Source organism: Silene latifolia, chromosome Y, assembly GCF_048544455.1.
Source record: "Silene latifolia isolate original U9 population chromosome Y, ASM4854445v1, whole genome shotgun sequence".
Taxonomy (NCBI): Eukaryota; Viridiplantae; Streptophyta; class Magnoliopsida; order Caryophyllales; family Caryophyllaceae; genus Silene; species Silene latifolia.
Genome location: NC_133538.1, coordinates 470,215,457 through 470,228,118, shown reverse-complemented (window position 1 = coordinate 470,228,118; position 12,662 = coordinate 470,215,457). Strand labels below are relative to the sequence as shown.

The 12,662-nt window shown below is 39.1% G+C and overlaps 1 non-coding gene across 1 annotated transcript; it reads left to right on the top strand.

Moving 5' to 3' along the window:
* The first annotated feature begins 4,069 nt into the window (after positions 1-4,069).
* Positions 4,070-4,176, top strand: LOC141636873 (small nucleolar RNA R71). Its single transcript, XR_012541449.1, has one exon. It is a non-coding gene; the product is annotated as a small nucleolar RNA R71 (small nucleolar RNA).
* Positions 4,177-12,662: the final 8,486 nt, after the last annotated feature.

Here is a 12,662-nt window from a genome sequence, read left to right as displayed (position 1 = left end):
TATCCTTGTTGAAGTTAGGATCAAAGTATTTAGCTAGGATAGTGACTAGGCCGCCATTGAGAATAACGGTAGTGCCTTTCTTCCCACAATCAATGTTGAGCCATCTATCTACCAAAAGCCTTAAAGAGTTGAAAGGCTTGGTGTGTACTCTTCCAATGTTCAAAGCCGATTCAAGAAGAATAGAATCAAGTTTGGTGAAATGGTTGGTATCTTTCCTTGCAATAATGGTGTTTCCTATGACCTTGTGCCATACCCTTATGCCCGGATGGTGGACTAAAAGAGCACGACTCGCATGAAAATCCTCAAATTTCCTTCCGGAAATTGCCTCCCAAAGAGGGTCGGGGTCATACTTTCCATAATTCTTAAAATAACTCGGTTCATCACTAACACCCAAAATTTCACCCAATTCCCTAAAGGAAATGCGTCTACTAACATTAGCTAGACGAAACTCGAGGTTCTCCCTAGTCTCAACTTTGGTGACTTTCAAAGAACTCAAAAATTCCAAGGTAAGGGAGGGGTATGTCAATTCTTTTGATTCAAACAATTTCTTCAACCCCATGGCTTTGAAAAAGGCTCTAGTTTGCTCAAGGACACCCAACTTATCTAAGGTATCTTCACAAATAAACTTGGTGGATTGAAATGATTTCCTAGCAAACTTGGCAAAAGTATCTCTATGGGTTTCGGAAATAAAAGTTACCTCCGGATAATGCAAAAGTTGATCAATTTCCGAAGTCGTAGATGTTGTTGCTCCCATAGAAGCTTGTTGTTGTTGTTGCACTTCCAAGTTTGGGGTTGCTACCACCATAACCAATGCTTTCTTTGCTTGAAGAGCCTTTTGCCTTTGTGAAAGTGTCTTAGCCTTTGGTGCCTTTGTTGCCTTTGTTGCTCCCTTAGTCCTTGCCATTGATGAATTAACCAAGAAAAGAATGAAAAATCTTCAATTTGTAGTGTACCCAAATCGATTTAAAGGTGAAAGGCTTTGCCTTTATGAATTCAAAAATCGACTCAAAGGTTGAAGATTTTGTGCTTGGTTTTGATTTTTATTGAAAAAGGAGTGATTGATTTGTTGTTAAAAGGATGATTTGATTTGATTTTGGTGAATGTAGTTGAGGAATTTTGTTTTTGTGATGGAGAGGATGAGGGTTTTGATGTTTTTGAGTAGTGTTATGAATGAATGAATGAATGAATGAATGAATGAATAAAGGTAGGAGGGGTTTTATAAAGCCCGAAAAAATTCGAACTGCAGGGGCAATCCGTGCGGTTTCTGCTCAAAACGGGCGGATTCTGCACTTTCTGGGTTGGGAAAAACTCGCCTAAAGACGGGCGTCTTTAAGAGAAGACGCTCGGATTCGCTGACACGGGACGGGCGGATTCTTCAGAAGACGGACGGATTTCAGTCCAGAAATTTTCTTGTTTTCCTCGTGAGAGAAAAACGGCGTCTTCCTCACAAGACGGGCGGATTTTCGAGACGAGCGGATTCTTTGTTCAGGACGCCGGATTCTCTTACGATCAAAAATCTTTCAAAAATTCAGCTCATAGGGACGTGCGTCTTCTACCCAATACGCTCGGATTGTCTGTAGACGGGCGGATTCTCAGGAATCCGCTCGGATTCGGCCCCTTTGTACCCGGATTCAGTTCTATCCATGTACAATGCATATCCCTTATCATTCTTCTTTATATCGTGTGTTCTTCATTGTGGGGGCACTATTAAGGCATGGATTGCCTAGGCAATTGCCATCCCCACACTAAGCTAGAGCACTACACATCAATTGAAATTATTAGTCCCTCCCTCACTTCTCTCAAACATGACACTTATCTTGATCAAAGTAAATAAAAATCCAAAGATGACAAAAATGCAATACAAGAATTGAAATGCGAGTTAGGGAGTTAGAAATATTTACAAATGGTGGTTTAGGGAGGACTCCACCAAACTCTCATTCTTGATGAGATGTCAAGGGGGCATGTTCAAGGTGTTGTTGATATTGCTCAACACCTTGAAAAAGTAATCAAAAGCTTGTTCATTATCATGGTAGAGGTCTTCAATAGACTTTGGCCCTTGTTGTCGGTCTTGATCGATGGCATTACCAATGTAGGGATTAAAAATCCCTTCAAATTCGTCGTCCCAAAGACCACAAACTTCATTAAGTTGATCATTTAAAATCTCTTGATTTGATGGAGACAACTCTCCCAAATTCCTCTCTTGGCTAATGAGGCCATCCTCTTCTTCTTTGATTGATTTTGATGAGCTTTGCAAGCTCTCCTTGTCACAATTCACTTGCTCTTTGAATGGAGCATCTTCAATTTTCTTCTTCCATTGGAGTTCCGATTTCTTCCTCTCATCCTTTCGGCTATAATGATCAATCATGAAACACGGTTCATGCAAACGAGGAGCTCTCATAGTCTTGTCAAGATTAAAGGTTATGCTTTCATCTCCCACTTCTAGAGTGAGCTCACCATGTTTCACATCAATCACCGCACTCGCGGTGTGTAGGAAAGGTCTTCCTAGAATGATTGGAATGTTGGAATCTTCCTCCATATCAACAATGACAAAGTCCACCGGGATGAAAAACTTCCCAATTCGCACGGGGACATCTTCCCATATCCCTAATGGTGTCTTCGTCGATCTATCGGCCATTTGGAGTGTGATGTTGGTGCATTTAAGCTTTCCCAACCCCAACCTTTTGCTCACCGAGTACGGCATAACACTCACACTAGCCCCTAGATCACATAGGGCTTTGTTGATCGTTGTGTCGCCAATGGTACACGGTATTGAGAAGCTTCCCGGATCCTTTAGTTTTGGAGGTGAACTCCCTTGAAGTATTGCACTACTCACCTTAGTGAAGGCGATAGTCTCAAGTTTCCGGATTGACTTCTTCTTTGTGAGGATATCTTTCATGTATTTCGCATAGGCGATGCGTGATTTATTAATTCCGTGAAAGGAATTGAGACTTCCAAATTCTTCACAATTTCCATGAACTTTCCAAGTTGGTCATCAAATTTGGGCTTGGCTTGACGACTTGGAAAAGGAAGTCTAATCATAATGGGCTCCTTCTCCTTGACCTTGTCTTCATTTTTCTTTGAAATTTCTTCTTTTGATGATTCTCCATCTTTGGAGTTTTGCACAATTTCTTCCTTAACACTAGCTTTCACAACTTCATCCTCAACTTGCTTCTTCGGTGCTTCATACCTTGTACCACTTCTCAAGTGAACGGCACTAACCGTTTCATGTCTTGGGGGATTACTTTGAGGTGGTAATTGCCCCTTTTGTCTTTGTGAGCTTGAAGATGCTAGTTGAGTCAATTGTGTTTCCAACATCTTGGTGTGAGCTAGAATGTTGTTGATGGTGGTTTCCTTTGCTTGACTATCTTTTTGCATTTGAGTGAAAAATTCTTGTTGATTCTTTTGCATTTGGAGGACCGCTTTTTGGACAACAAAACCTTGGTCATTTTGGTGATTGTATGGATTTTGATTTTGGTAACCTTGGTTTTGATTGTAAAAGGGTCTTTGATTTTGGTTTCTCATGGGTGGTGGAGTGTATGTTGTTTGAGGGTTTTGAACATTTTGGCTTTTGTATGAGAGATTTGGGTGAAACTTGGTGTTTTCATTGTAATAGTTGGAATAAGGGGTACCACTCTTGTATGCTTGGAAAGCATTCACTTGTTCATTCGTTCCCCTACATTCACTTTGGTCATGTCCCAAAGTTCCACAATTCTCACATATCCCACATGGGATTGATGAGGATGCCGTCATGGCATTAACATGATGCTTTGGTGATTTTGAGACTTCTTCAAGTCTAGCCATAGCTTTTTCAAACTTCAAATTGATTGTGTCAATATGAGCACTAAGTTGAGCACCCAATTGAGTAACGGAGTCCACTTCATGTTTTCCTCCTCTAGTAGCCTTACGAGGTCTACTATATTGTGAGTTTTGGACCGCCATTTCCTCAATTTTGTTCCATGTTTGATTGTCATCAACTTTGGTGAACATTCCATTTGATCCCATGTTGAGAATGTTCCTTGAATCTTCATATAAACCGTTCCAAAATTGTTGTACCAAGAACCATTCGCTAAGTCCATGGTGAGGACATGAGCGATAAATTCCCTTGAACCGCTCCCAAGCTTCATACAAAGATTCCTCATCCCTTTGCTTAAAACCCGTAATTTGAGCTCTTAGCATGTTAGTCTTTTCGGGTGGGTAGAATTTTTTGTAGAAAGGTAGAGCCAACTTCTTCCAAGAATCTATTCCGAGAGTGGCCTTGTCAAGGCCCTTCAACCATTGTTTCGTGGTGCCGATTAGAGAAAAAGGAAATAAGACCCATCGAATTTGGTCTTGAGTCACACCGGTTTGAGAGATCGCATCACAATAGTCGCAAAAGGTTTCCATATGAGAATGAGGGTCTTCACTAGGCATCCCCCCAAATTGGCTCCTTTCGACTAATTGGATAAAGGCGGATTTGGCAATAAAATTTCCGGTTAGATGTTGTGGTGTAGGAGTACCATTGGGTAGGTTCTCCTCAGTGGGTACGGAATGTGACGAGAATTTAGGCATTGTAGGTTGATTTTGTGGGGTATTGTGTAATGGGTTCTCCTCTCCTTCTATTGCGAAAGGGTTGATGAACTCAACAGTTGGTTGAACAACCTCACTAATACCTCTCAAATTCCTCCTAGCAAATCTCCTATTGTTCGTCAAGGTTCTTTCAATTTCATGGTCAAAAGGTAACAAATCACCTTGTGACCTTCTAGACATGCAAAATATCAAACAACTCGAAAACAATTAGAACAAACCTTGAGGAGTTTTACTTCCCCAAGGCGAAGAAAGACACAACTAATAACAATAAAAGGACATCTAAATCAAGTAAACACCGTCCCCGGCAACGGCGCCATTTTTGATCAGTCCGTTTCGTGTTCACAATTTAAGGTGTGGTCGTTGGGTCACGTCCGAATCAAAACACAATTTATAGCTTCACAAACAACTCTACAATTAGTAAAGAGGCAAGTAAAGGTCGGATCCCAAGGGACGGGTATTGAAATGAGATTTCTATTGCAACTAGTGGTGTCTTAGGGGTGTCACAAATTGGGTTGATGTAGAAGGTCACTAAACTAAAATATCAATGGAAATAAACAAGCAAGATGAATTAAAGGGTTGTAAACAATTGATTAAAAAGCACTAGGGTGTCATGGGGTCATAGGGGAATCATGGGAATTGATCATACAAACATGTTGTCAAATTATAAGCAAGCAATTATTGTTGTGATGGATTGAGTTGGGTTATATCTTACAATCCTAGGAAAGTTTGGGTCCCGGAGCCGAATCAATTAGATTGTACAACACCTACAAGTCGACTTAGTCTTCCCTACTCAACAACATGCATGGTCTAATGAGACCCGAGTTGGGTTATGTCTTACAAGTCTCATTGAAAAGATAGGAGATGGTGGTAAATGAAAGGATTCATAGGCTTAGCATTTCATCAAATATAACATGTGCATGAGTTGAGATCAAAACAAGCAAGCAAATAAAACATGAAAGCATATTAATTTAAGCATGAATCATTCCTCATGTTGGTTTCCCCTAATCACCCATTAACCCTAGCTAAGAGACTACTCACTCATTATCATGTTGATCATGCTAGCAAGGTTGTCAATCATACCAACAAAATGAAACATGATGAATAAATGAAAGTAATTAACAATAATTAAAAAGGGATTAAGAGAATTATACCTACTAATGATTCCAATAATAAAGCAAAGATAAAAGAAGTACTTGATGCTTGATTGAGAGGTTGTCAATCTCCCAATAATAACCCAAATAATCTTCAATTACCCAAAATAAAGGATGAACAAAAGAGAGATTAAGGAAGTAAAACTTGTATTAGAACTTGATTAATTGTTGATTACAAAATTAAAGAGAGATTTGATTGGTATTAACTACTCTAAGAATTGATAAGAAGAACATGCTCTTCTAATTAGACTAATGGGGTATTTATAGTTGAGATTAGGGGGATGCATTAGGGTTAACTAAGGGCTAAACTAGTAATTACACTTTTTAGATTGAGCAGGGAGGAGCCGGTATTTTTCGAAGGAAGGGCTTCTTTCTTTGTAGCTTGGAGAAGACGAAATTGCGTTGTAGAGGAATCCGAGCAGATTAGTGTCGGGACGGGCGGATTCTGGCGGTGGAACACGAGCGGCTTGGGAGGAATCCGGGCGGATTGTGGCAGTGCTAACCCGAGCGTCTTGGGATGAAACCGCACGGATTGTGCAGGTGGAGGACGGCCGGATTGTAGTCAATCCGCACGGATTGTTCTTCAGCAAGATTTCTTCTTCTTTTCTTCCCTTTTCTTCATAAATTCCTTGGGGATTTCCTTGGGGACTCAAGGATCCTTTCTCAACATTGCTCATCTACTATAATATGTACAAAGGCCTTCTAATCTTGTCTCTCCTTGATGCTTGGTCATTGGATTCGATCAATTTAGTCTCGTTTTGCCATGAAAATGCAAGATTCATACTCCTTTCCTACCAAGGGATCAAAATCTCAAAGAATATGCAAAATAAAGAACTAAAGATAAGAAATGACCCAAGTATGCACTAAAAAGCATGGGAACAAGGCTAATTCGGGTGCTAAATATGCGCTAATTATGGTCACATCAGCATAATAAGTCAATAACAAGTTAATTCGAATGCTGGTCTTTTGAAAGCCATAAAGAACATCCTTTAAGATTCTTGAACAGAATTGGGGATTCGTTCTTATGTTTGGATGATAAACTAAGTTGTGTGTTGAAGAGTTACACAGACTCTAGTTTCCAAACCTATAAGGATTTATCGAAATCCTAGGCCGATTTTATTGACTTAGGAGTAAGAGACTAGAGAAATGTTTTAGTTTCGATCATTGCAAATTCTACAAATAGAATCTAAGTACATTGTGATAAGATGGTCAACATAGGGAATGAAAGTAGATCCTTCTACCATAGACTTTATCACAAGTTATATGATAACAGTGGGAGCATCTTCCAAGTATAAGAGCCTAAGTCTAGTTAGGAGACTAGACATAGACTTAGATAAATTCATGTTATTAGAAACAACATTGAATAGAAGGAAATAGCAATTCATAAAGTTGGAATATATGGATACATAGTATATCCGCTTACTAAGCTTTTATTGCATTTTAACTAGTGTAAAAGGTACACTATAGATTATAAGATATGAAGTAGTAATAGAGTATTGACTATTCATATATGATAATTGCATTTATCGTTTGAGTTTCTTTAAACTCATCCATTACTTTGTTATATCCAAATGGGATGTTGAGACAATATTGAACCCCATTGAAGTGAAATGGATTGATATCATATGTGCCCCTGGTTGCTTATAGGAGGTGACGTCTCGAACTGACTAGAGTGTGATGCGATTGATGGTAAGTTCAAGTGGCATAGAGTCATATGGGATGACTAGTCGATCACATAGACAGACTGTATGAGACACTCTGTCGGGCAGTGACCGCTTATAGAGTTTTGGAAATTCATAAAGCCTGGTCGTGGCGAGAGCTACTATAGTATTCTTATGAGTCCATTCTTTTGACTAGAGACTATTCGCCCAAGTTGGCACAAGTTTCTGATTAGCTTTGATTTATACTCTACGACTGTCGTAACTGAAGTCAAATGAGTATATTTTGGGTCATATACGAAGGGAATAGTGCGATAGGAATTGTCCACCCCCTTGTCAGGGTTGTTTAAAATCTCAGGGCCACTCGAGGAGTAGTGAACTGAAAATGCGTGGCCACGCTCGGAAGGTATCTATGGTAGATAATTCCGGTCAAACAGTTACTCTCCAGATCGAGAAACCACTCAAGATATAATCCAATGCAAGTACGACCTGCAAGACACCTTGCATTGAGTGGGAGATTGTAATAGGACAAGAGAATTGGTGACGCACACTTGTCTCGGACAAGTGGGAGATTGTTGGAGTATGTGTCCTCAACAATAGTGCGATCACATGATTTAAAATCATAATTAAATCTCATAATAAGAATACGTAAGGGATAATAAATTATACAGTCATCTGATCAACATTAATCAGTAATGATTAGCTGACTAGAGTTTGACGTTATTGTCGTATTGACGGTGGTGATAAGTTGATCCCTTAAAGTCACACCTATAGGATGAGACCCAAATAAATAATTAATTAATTGTATTCGATACGGATTAATTAATCCCTTATTTATATGAGTTGGATTTTTTATCTTATTGTAATGTGATTAAATAAGATTCAATTTAGTGGATTAATATATTAATTTACTAAATTATGTTGAGGTTTTATAATTATTTCAAGGTAGAGGTAATTAGTTATTTACATTTACAAGAGGTTGTAAATTTAACTAACTGTCTATTATGAGACCCATTATATGTTGATATATTGATAACATATTACTCAATAAGTTGAGTGAATATATGTTTATTAATTTGTCACATAATTGTTGTATGATCAAATTAGTATTTAGTTATGTAAGATAATAAAATATAAGACTTATAAGCATTTGTGGGACAAATATTATAAGACAAAAATGGACCAAATTATAAGACGTATATGCACCATCCAAATGGTAGGATGGTTGAGTTTTTTGGTTTTGTCATTTTGTTGTTGGAAAGATGCTCTAACATCTTATGACACCCTTTATTAATTAGCCTACCACCTACACTTATAGCATATTTTTTTTCGAAGACAAATATGCTCTAAATAAGAGCATTTGGCCAGAATTTTAGAGTGTAGATGAGAACAATTTATTATTCTTATTTTTCTCATACTTATTCTCTCAAAAATGCTTATCTCTATCTAACATGCAAAAACCTCAAAAACCACTCAAAAACTAAAATTTGTGATATATTACTAGTCTAGTAGTATTGGTAATATTAGTAAGAATTAAGGGAATATTACTACATAATATCTAGTTAATATTAGTAGTAATTTTTGGGTTAAATCTTGGGTGCAATCAAAAGGAGGGCTCCTAATATAGAGTCTAGGAGGATCATCCTATTACTTATCATAGCTCAAGAACAAGTGAAGGTAGGAGACCTTACTTGTGCCCAAAATCCGAAAATAACAATGTAAGAATCATTATTTTCTCATTTTATTCCTTATTTAGTTATGCATGTGCTAGATCTAAAGAACTCACATTAAAATGTTAATTTGTTCACCATTAGATATGTCTAATAATAGGTATATGAACCTAACATAGTCTTGCCAGATTACTGCCGCAACAGATAATCCACACCGCTAGTGGGGGACCGCAGCCTAGCCCACCTAAGCCCCGCTCATCGCAACGATCAACAACCCATGTTCCTTAATGTGTACATCCCCACTTGTGGCGGGTTCCACAAGGGGCGAATCAAGGGCGTGAATCCACTCCCACAAGTGACTCCACTCAGCCGACGATGCACCTCACCAACATAGTCAATTCACCACAACTCCAACAATCAAAGAAGACAAATTAACAACAATACAATCATGCCAATTGAATCACAATCATCACATCTTAAATTAATTGTGCAATCAACAGAGTCGGAAAACCCTACCTTAACACAAATCCGAATACGAGTCTACAAGCGGAAACTAGAAATGCTCTTTTACAAATCATTCACCTCACAACAATCACAACAATCCAATCACAACATGAAATCACCCCTTTTCCCCCAAATTCCAATACAAGGGTAAAACCCTAACAGACGAAACTAACAAAAGGTATAAGACTAGTGACTTACTGACGCAACTAACGCAAGAGAGAGATGAACAAAGACTCACGAACAATCAAAGGTCATGGGAGAGATTAGGGATGATTAGAGAACGTAGAAATGATTTAGGTTTTGGTAAAAAGTAAAAAGTGAAACTGTTAAACGTAATTTATAACTCTAATCATCCTTAACCAAACTGCGGAAATAATTCCCGTTAGACCGGATACTCGGTCGAGTACTGAGAGTACTCGGCCGAGTATTACCATACTCGGCCAAGTGTTTCTGGACAGTAGCCTGACCACAAAACACACGATACACTACTCGGTCGAGTTAGCCCTATTCGGCCGAGTAAGAAGACTCAGAAACCGTGGTATTGCAGTCTTCCCTCCTTAAAAAGAACTTCATCTCCGAAGTTCATACCATACCCAAAACAAAAACGAACCAACCACAACACTAACTCCTCAGTAACAACAACCACAACTACTCCAAGTATCAACAACTCTAACTAAACATGACAAACCACTCATCCCAAACTCAAAAGGTGACAAAATACAACTATGTCGACCTCAACTAACCCCAAAACATGAATGCGACCATCTCTTACACCACCCCCCCCCCCCCCCCGCGCTAAAAGACAACGGTTACGTCTGCGTAACCAAACATACCTGATCGAAAAGGTGAGGAAAATGCTCTCTCATTGCTTCCTCTGGTTCCCATGTGGCTTCTTCAACATTGTGATTAGTCCAAAGTACCTTTAGTAAGACGGTCTCACCGTTCCTTGTCTTGCTCACTTTCTGGTCTAAGATCTCCTTGGGAACCTCTGCATAAGTTAGAGACTCATCTAACTCTATGTTCTCAACCTCAAGCACATGTGATGGATCGCTCACATATTTCCGGAGTTGCGAAACATGAAACACGTTGTGGACTCGATCCAGCAATAGTGGTAAAGCTAGCCGGTAGGCTACCTCACCTATGTGGTCTAGGATCTCATAAAGACCGATAAACTTCTGACTCAACTTTCCTTTCTTGCCAAACCTCATCACCCCTCGCATAGGTGACTTTTTCAAAAGGACCTTGTCACCTACTGCGAACTCAATGTTCCTGCGGTGCAAATCTGCAGAACTCTTTTGGCGGTCTTGAGCTACTTTCATCATTTGGCGAATCAAGCGAACTTTCTCAATCATATGCTGCACCATCTATGGTCCTAAAACCACAGTCTCAGCACTATCATCCCAACATACCGGACTTCTGCATTTCCTGCCATACAAAGCCTCAAATGGTGCTAACCCAATGCCGGTGTGATAGTTGTTGTTATATGAAAACTCGATCAAGTCCAGCCTATCTTCCTAACTTCCACCAAACTCCATGACACAAGCCCCTAACATATCTTCCAAAGTCTTTATAGTCCTCTTAGTCTGACCATCTGTCGCAGTATGAAAAGTTGTACTCATCTTCAAGGTAGTTCCTATCAAATCCTGCAACTCTTGTTAAAACCGTGATATGAACCTCGCATCTCGATCTGACACTATTTCCTTTGGCACCCCATGTAACCGGACCACATGCTTTTTATAACCCAAAGCTAACTGTATCTTGGTCCAAGTATCCTTCATCGAAATGAAGTGAGCTGACTTTGTTAAACGGTCGACGCTCACCCAAATCATATTTTTACCTTGTTGAGTCCTTGGTAACCTCACGATGAAGTCCATAGAGATTGACTCTCATTTTCACTATGGCACCTCAAGTGACTGAATCTTACCTTGTAGTCTGCGTTGTTCACCCTTTACTCTTTGACAAGTTAAACACTTAGCCACGAACTCGGCCACATCTTTCTTCACGTTAGGCCACCAAAACGTTTTTTGTAAGTCCTTATAAAGCTCGTCGCCACTCGGGTGAAATGAATAAGGAGTGCAATGAGCCTCCGTCATGATCAACCTTTTCAAACACTACTAAAATTTTACTCTAAGAGGACGCCCCATAGAGTACGGTTTGTGACGGAACCGTCTTATATCAGTCAATAAATTTGGCGCCATTTGTGATTACATACTTAGGACGGTTCACAAAGACACCCGTCCTCATTGTATAAGTAACAAGGACGGTTGGTCAACAAAAACGTCTTCTTAATAAAATACAAGACGGTTATTTAATAGACCGTCTTCTTAAATTTTAATAGTGATGATGATCCAAATTCCCCCACTACGTCACTCCTTACTTATTCAAACACAACATTACACGCAATACTCGTTATACCCTAAAGAATTAAACCCCATCACCATCCGTCGTGTTAATCTCTGTCGCTACCGCCAGTGTCTCTCAAACCATAACCACCACACTCTCCTTCATCACTGATCACCGCATGTCGTTCATCTCCTTACCGAGGTGTGTGTCAATTGTCATATTTTTCTTTTGTTATCTGATAAATCGTTTATTTAGTACAAATTGATTTCGTAAATACCATAATTGAACAATGAAATCAATTCTGCATATCATATTCTTCATTTATTTCCTGTTAATTCATTTATTTAACTTAATTTGCTGCTCCATTTTTTCGTACATATTGCTCTCCCCAATCCCCTTAATCCGGTTGTGCTTCTCTGTGTAATTGTTGATCTTCCTGAATTTATCAAGCTTTCTTACTGCGCGCTCTTTCGTCAGACGTTTTTATAGTTAGATTATCAAGAGACCGACCCTTATAATGGAAAACATTTATCAATTCTGCATATCATGTTTGGCCGATAGGTTATTTGATGTTTGTATTTGTTTGATCCCTTTGACCAATGGTTGGAGGATGAACTAGAGCCTCTAGCATCATAGTAACCTTATTTCAAGCTCTTAGAAACCGTTCTTAGATTTTACGATAGCGATACCTACCCTGCTAGTTATGAGTTTTGTGTATTGCTAATTAACCGCAATCACCAATTTGTCTATTGCCAATTGATCACAATCAC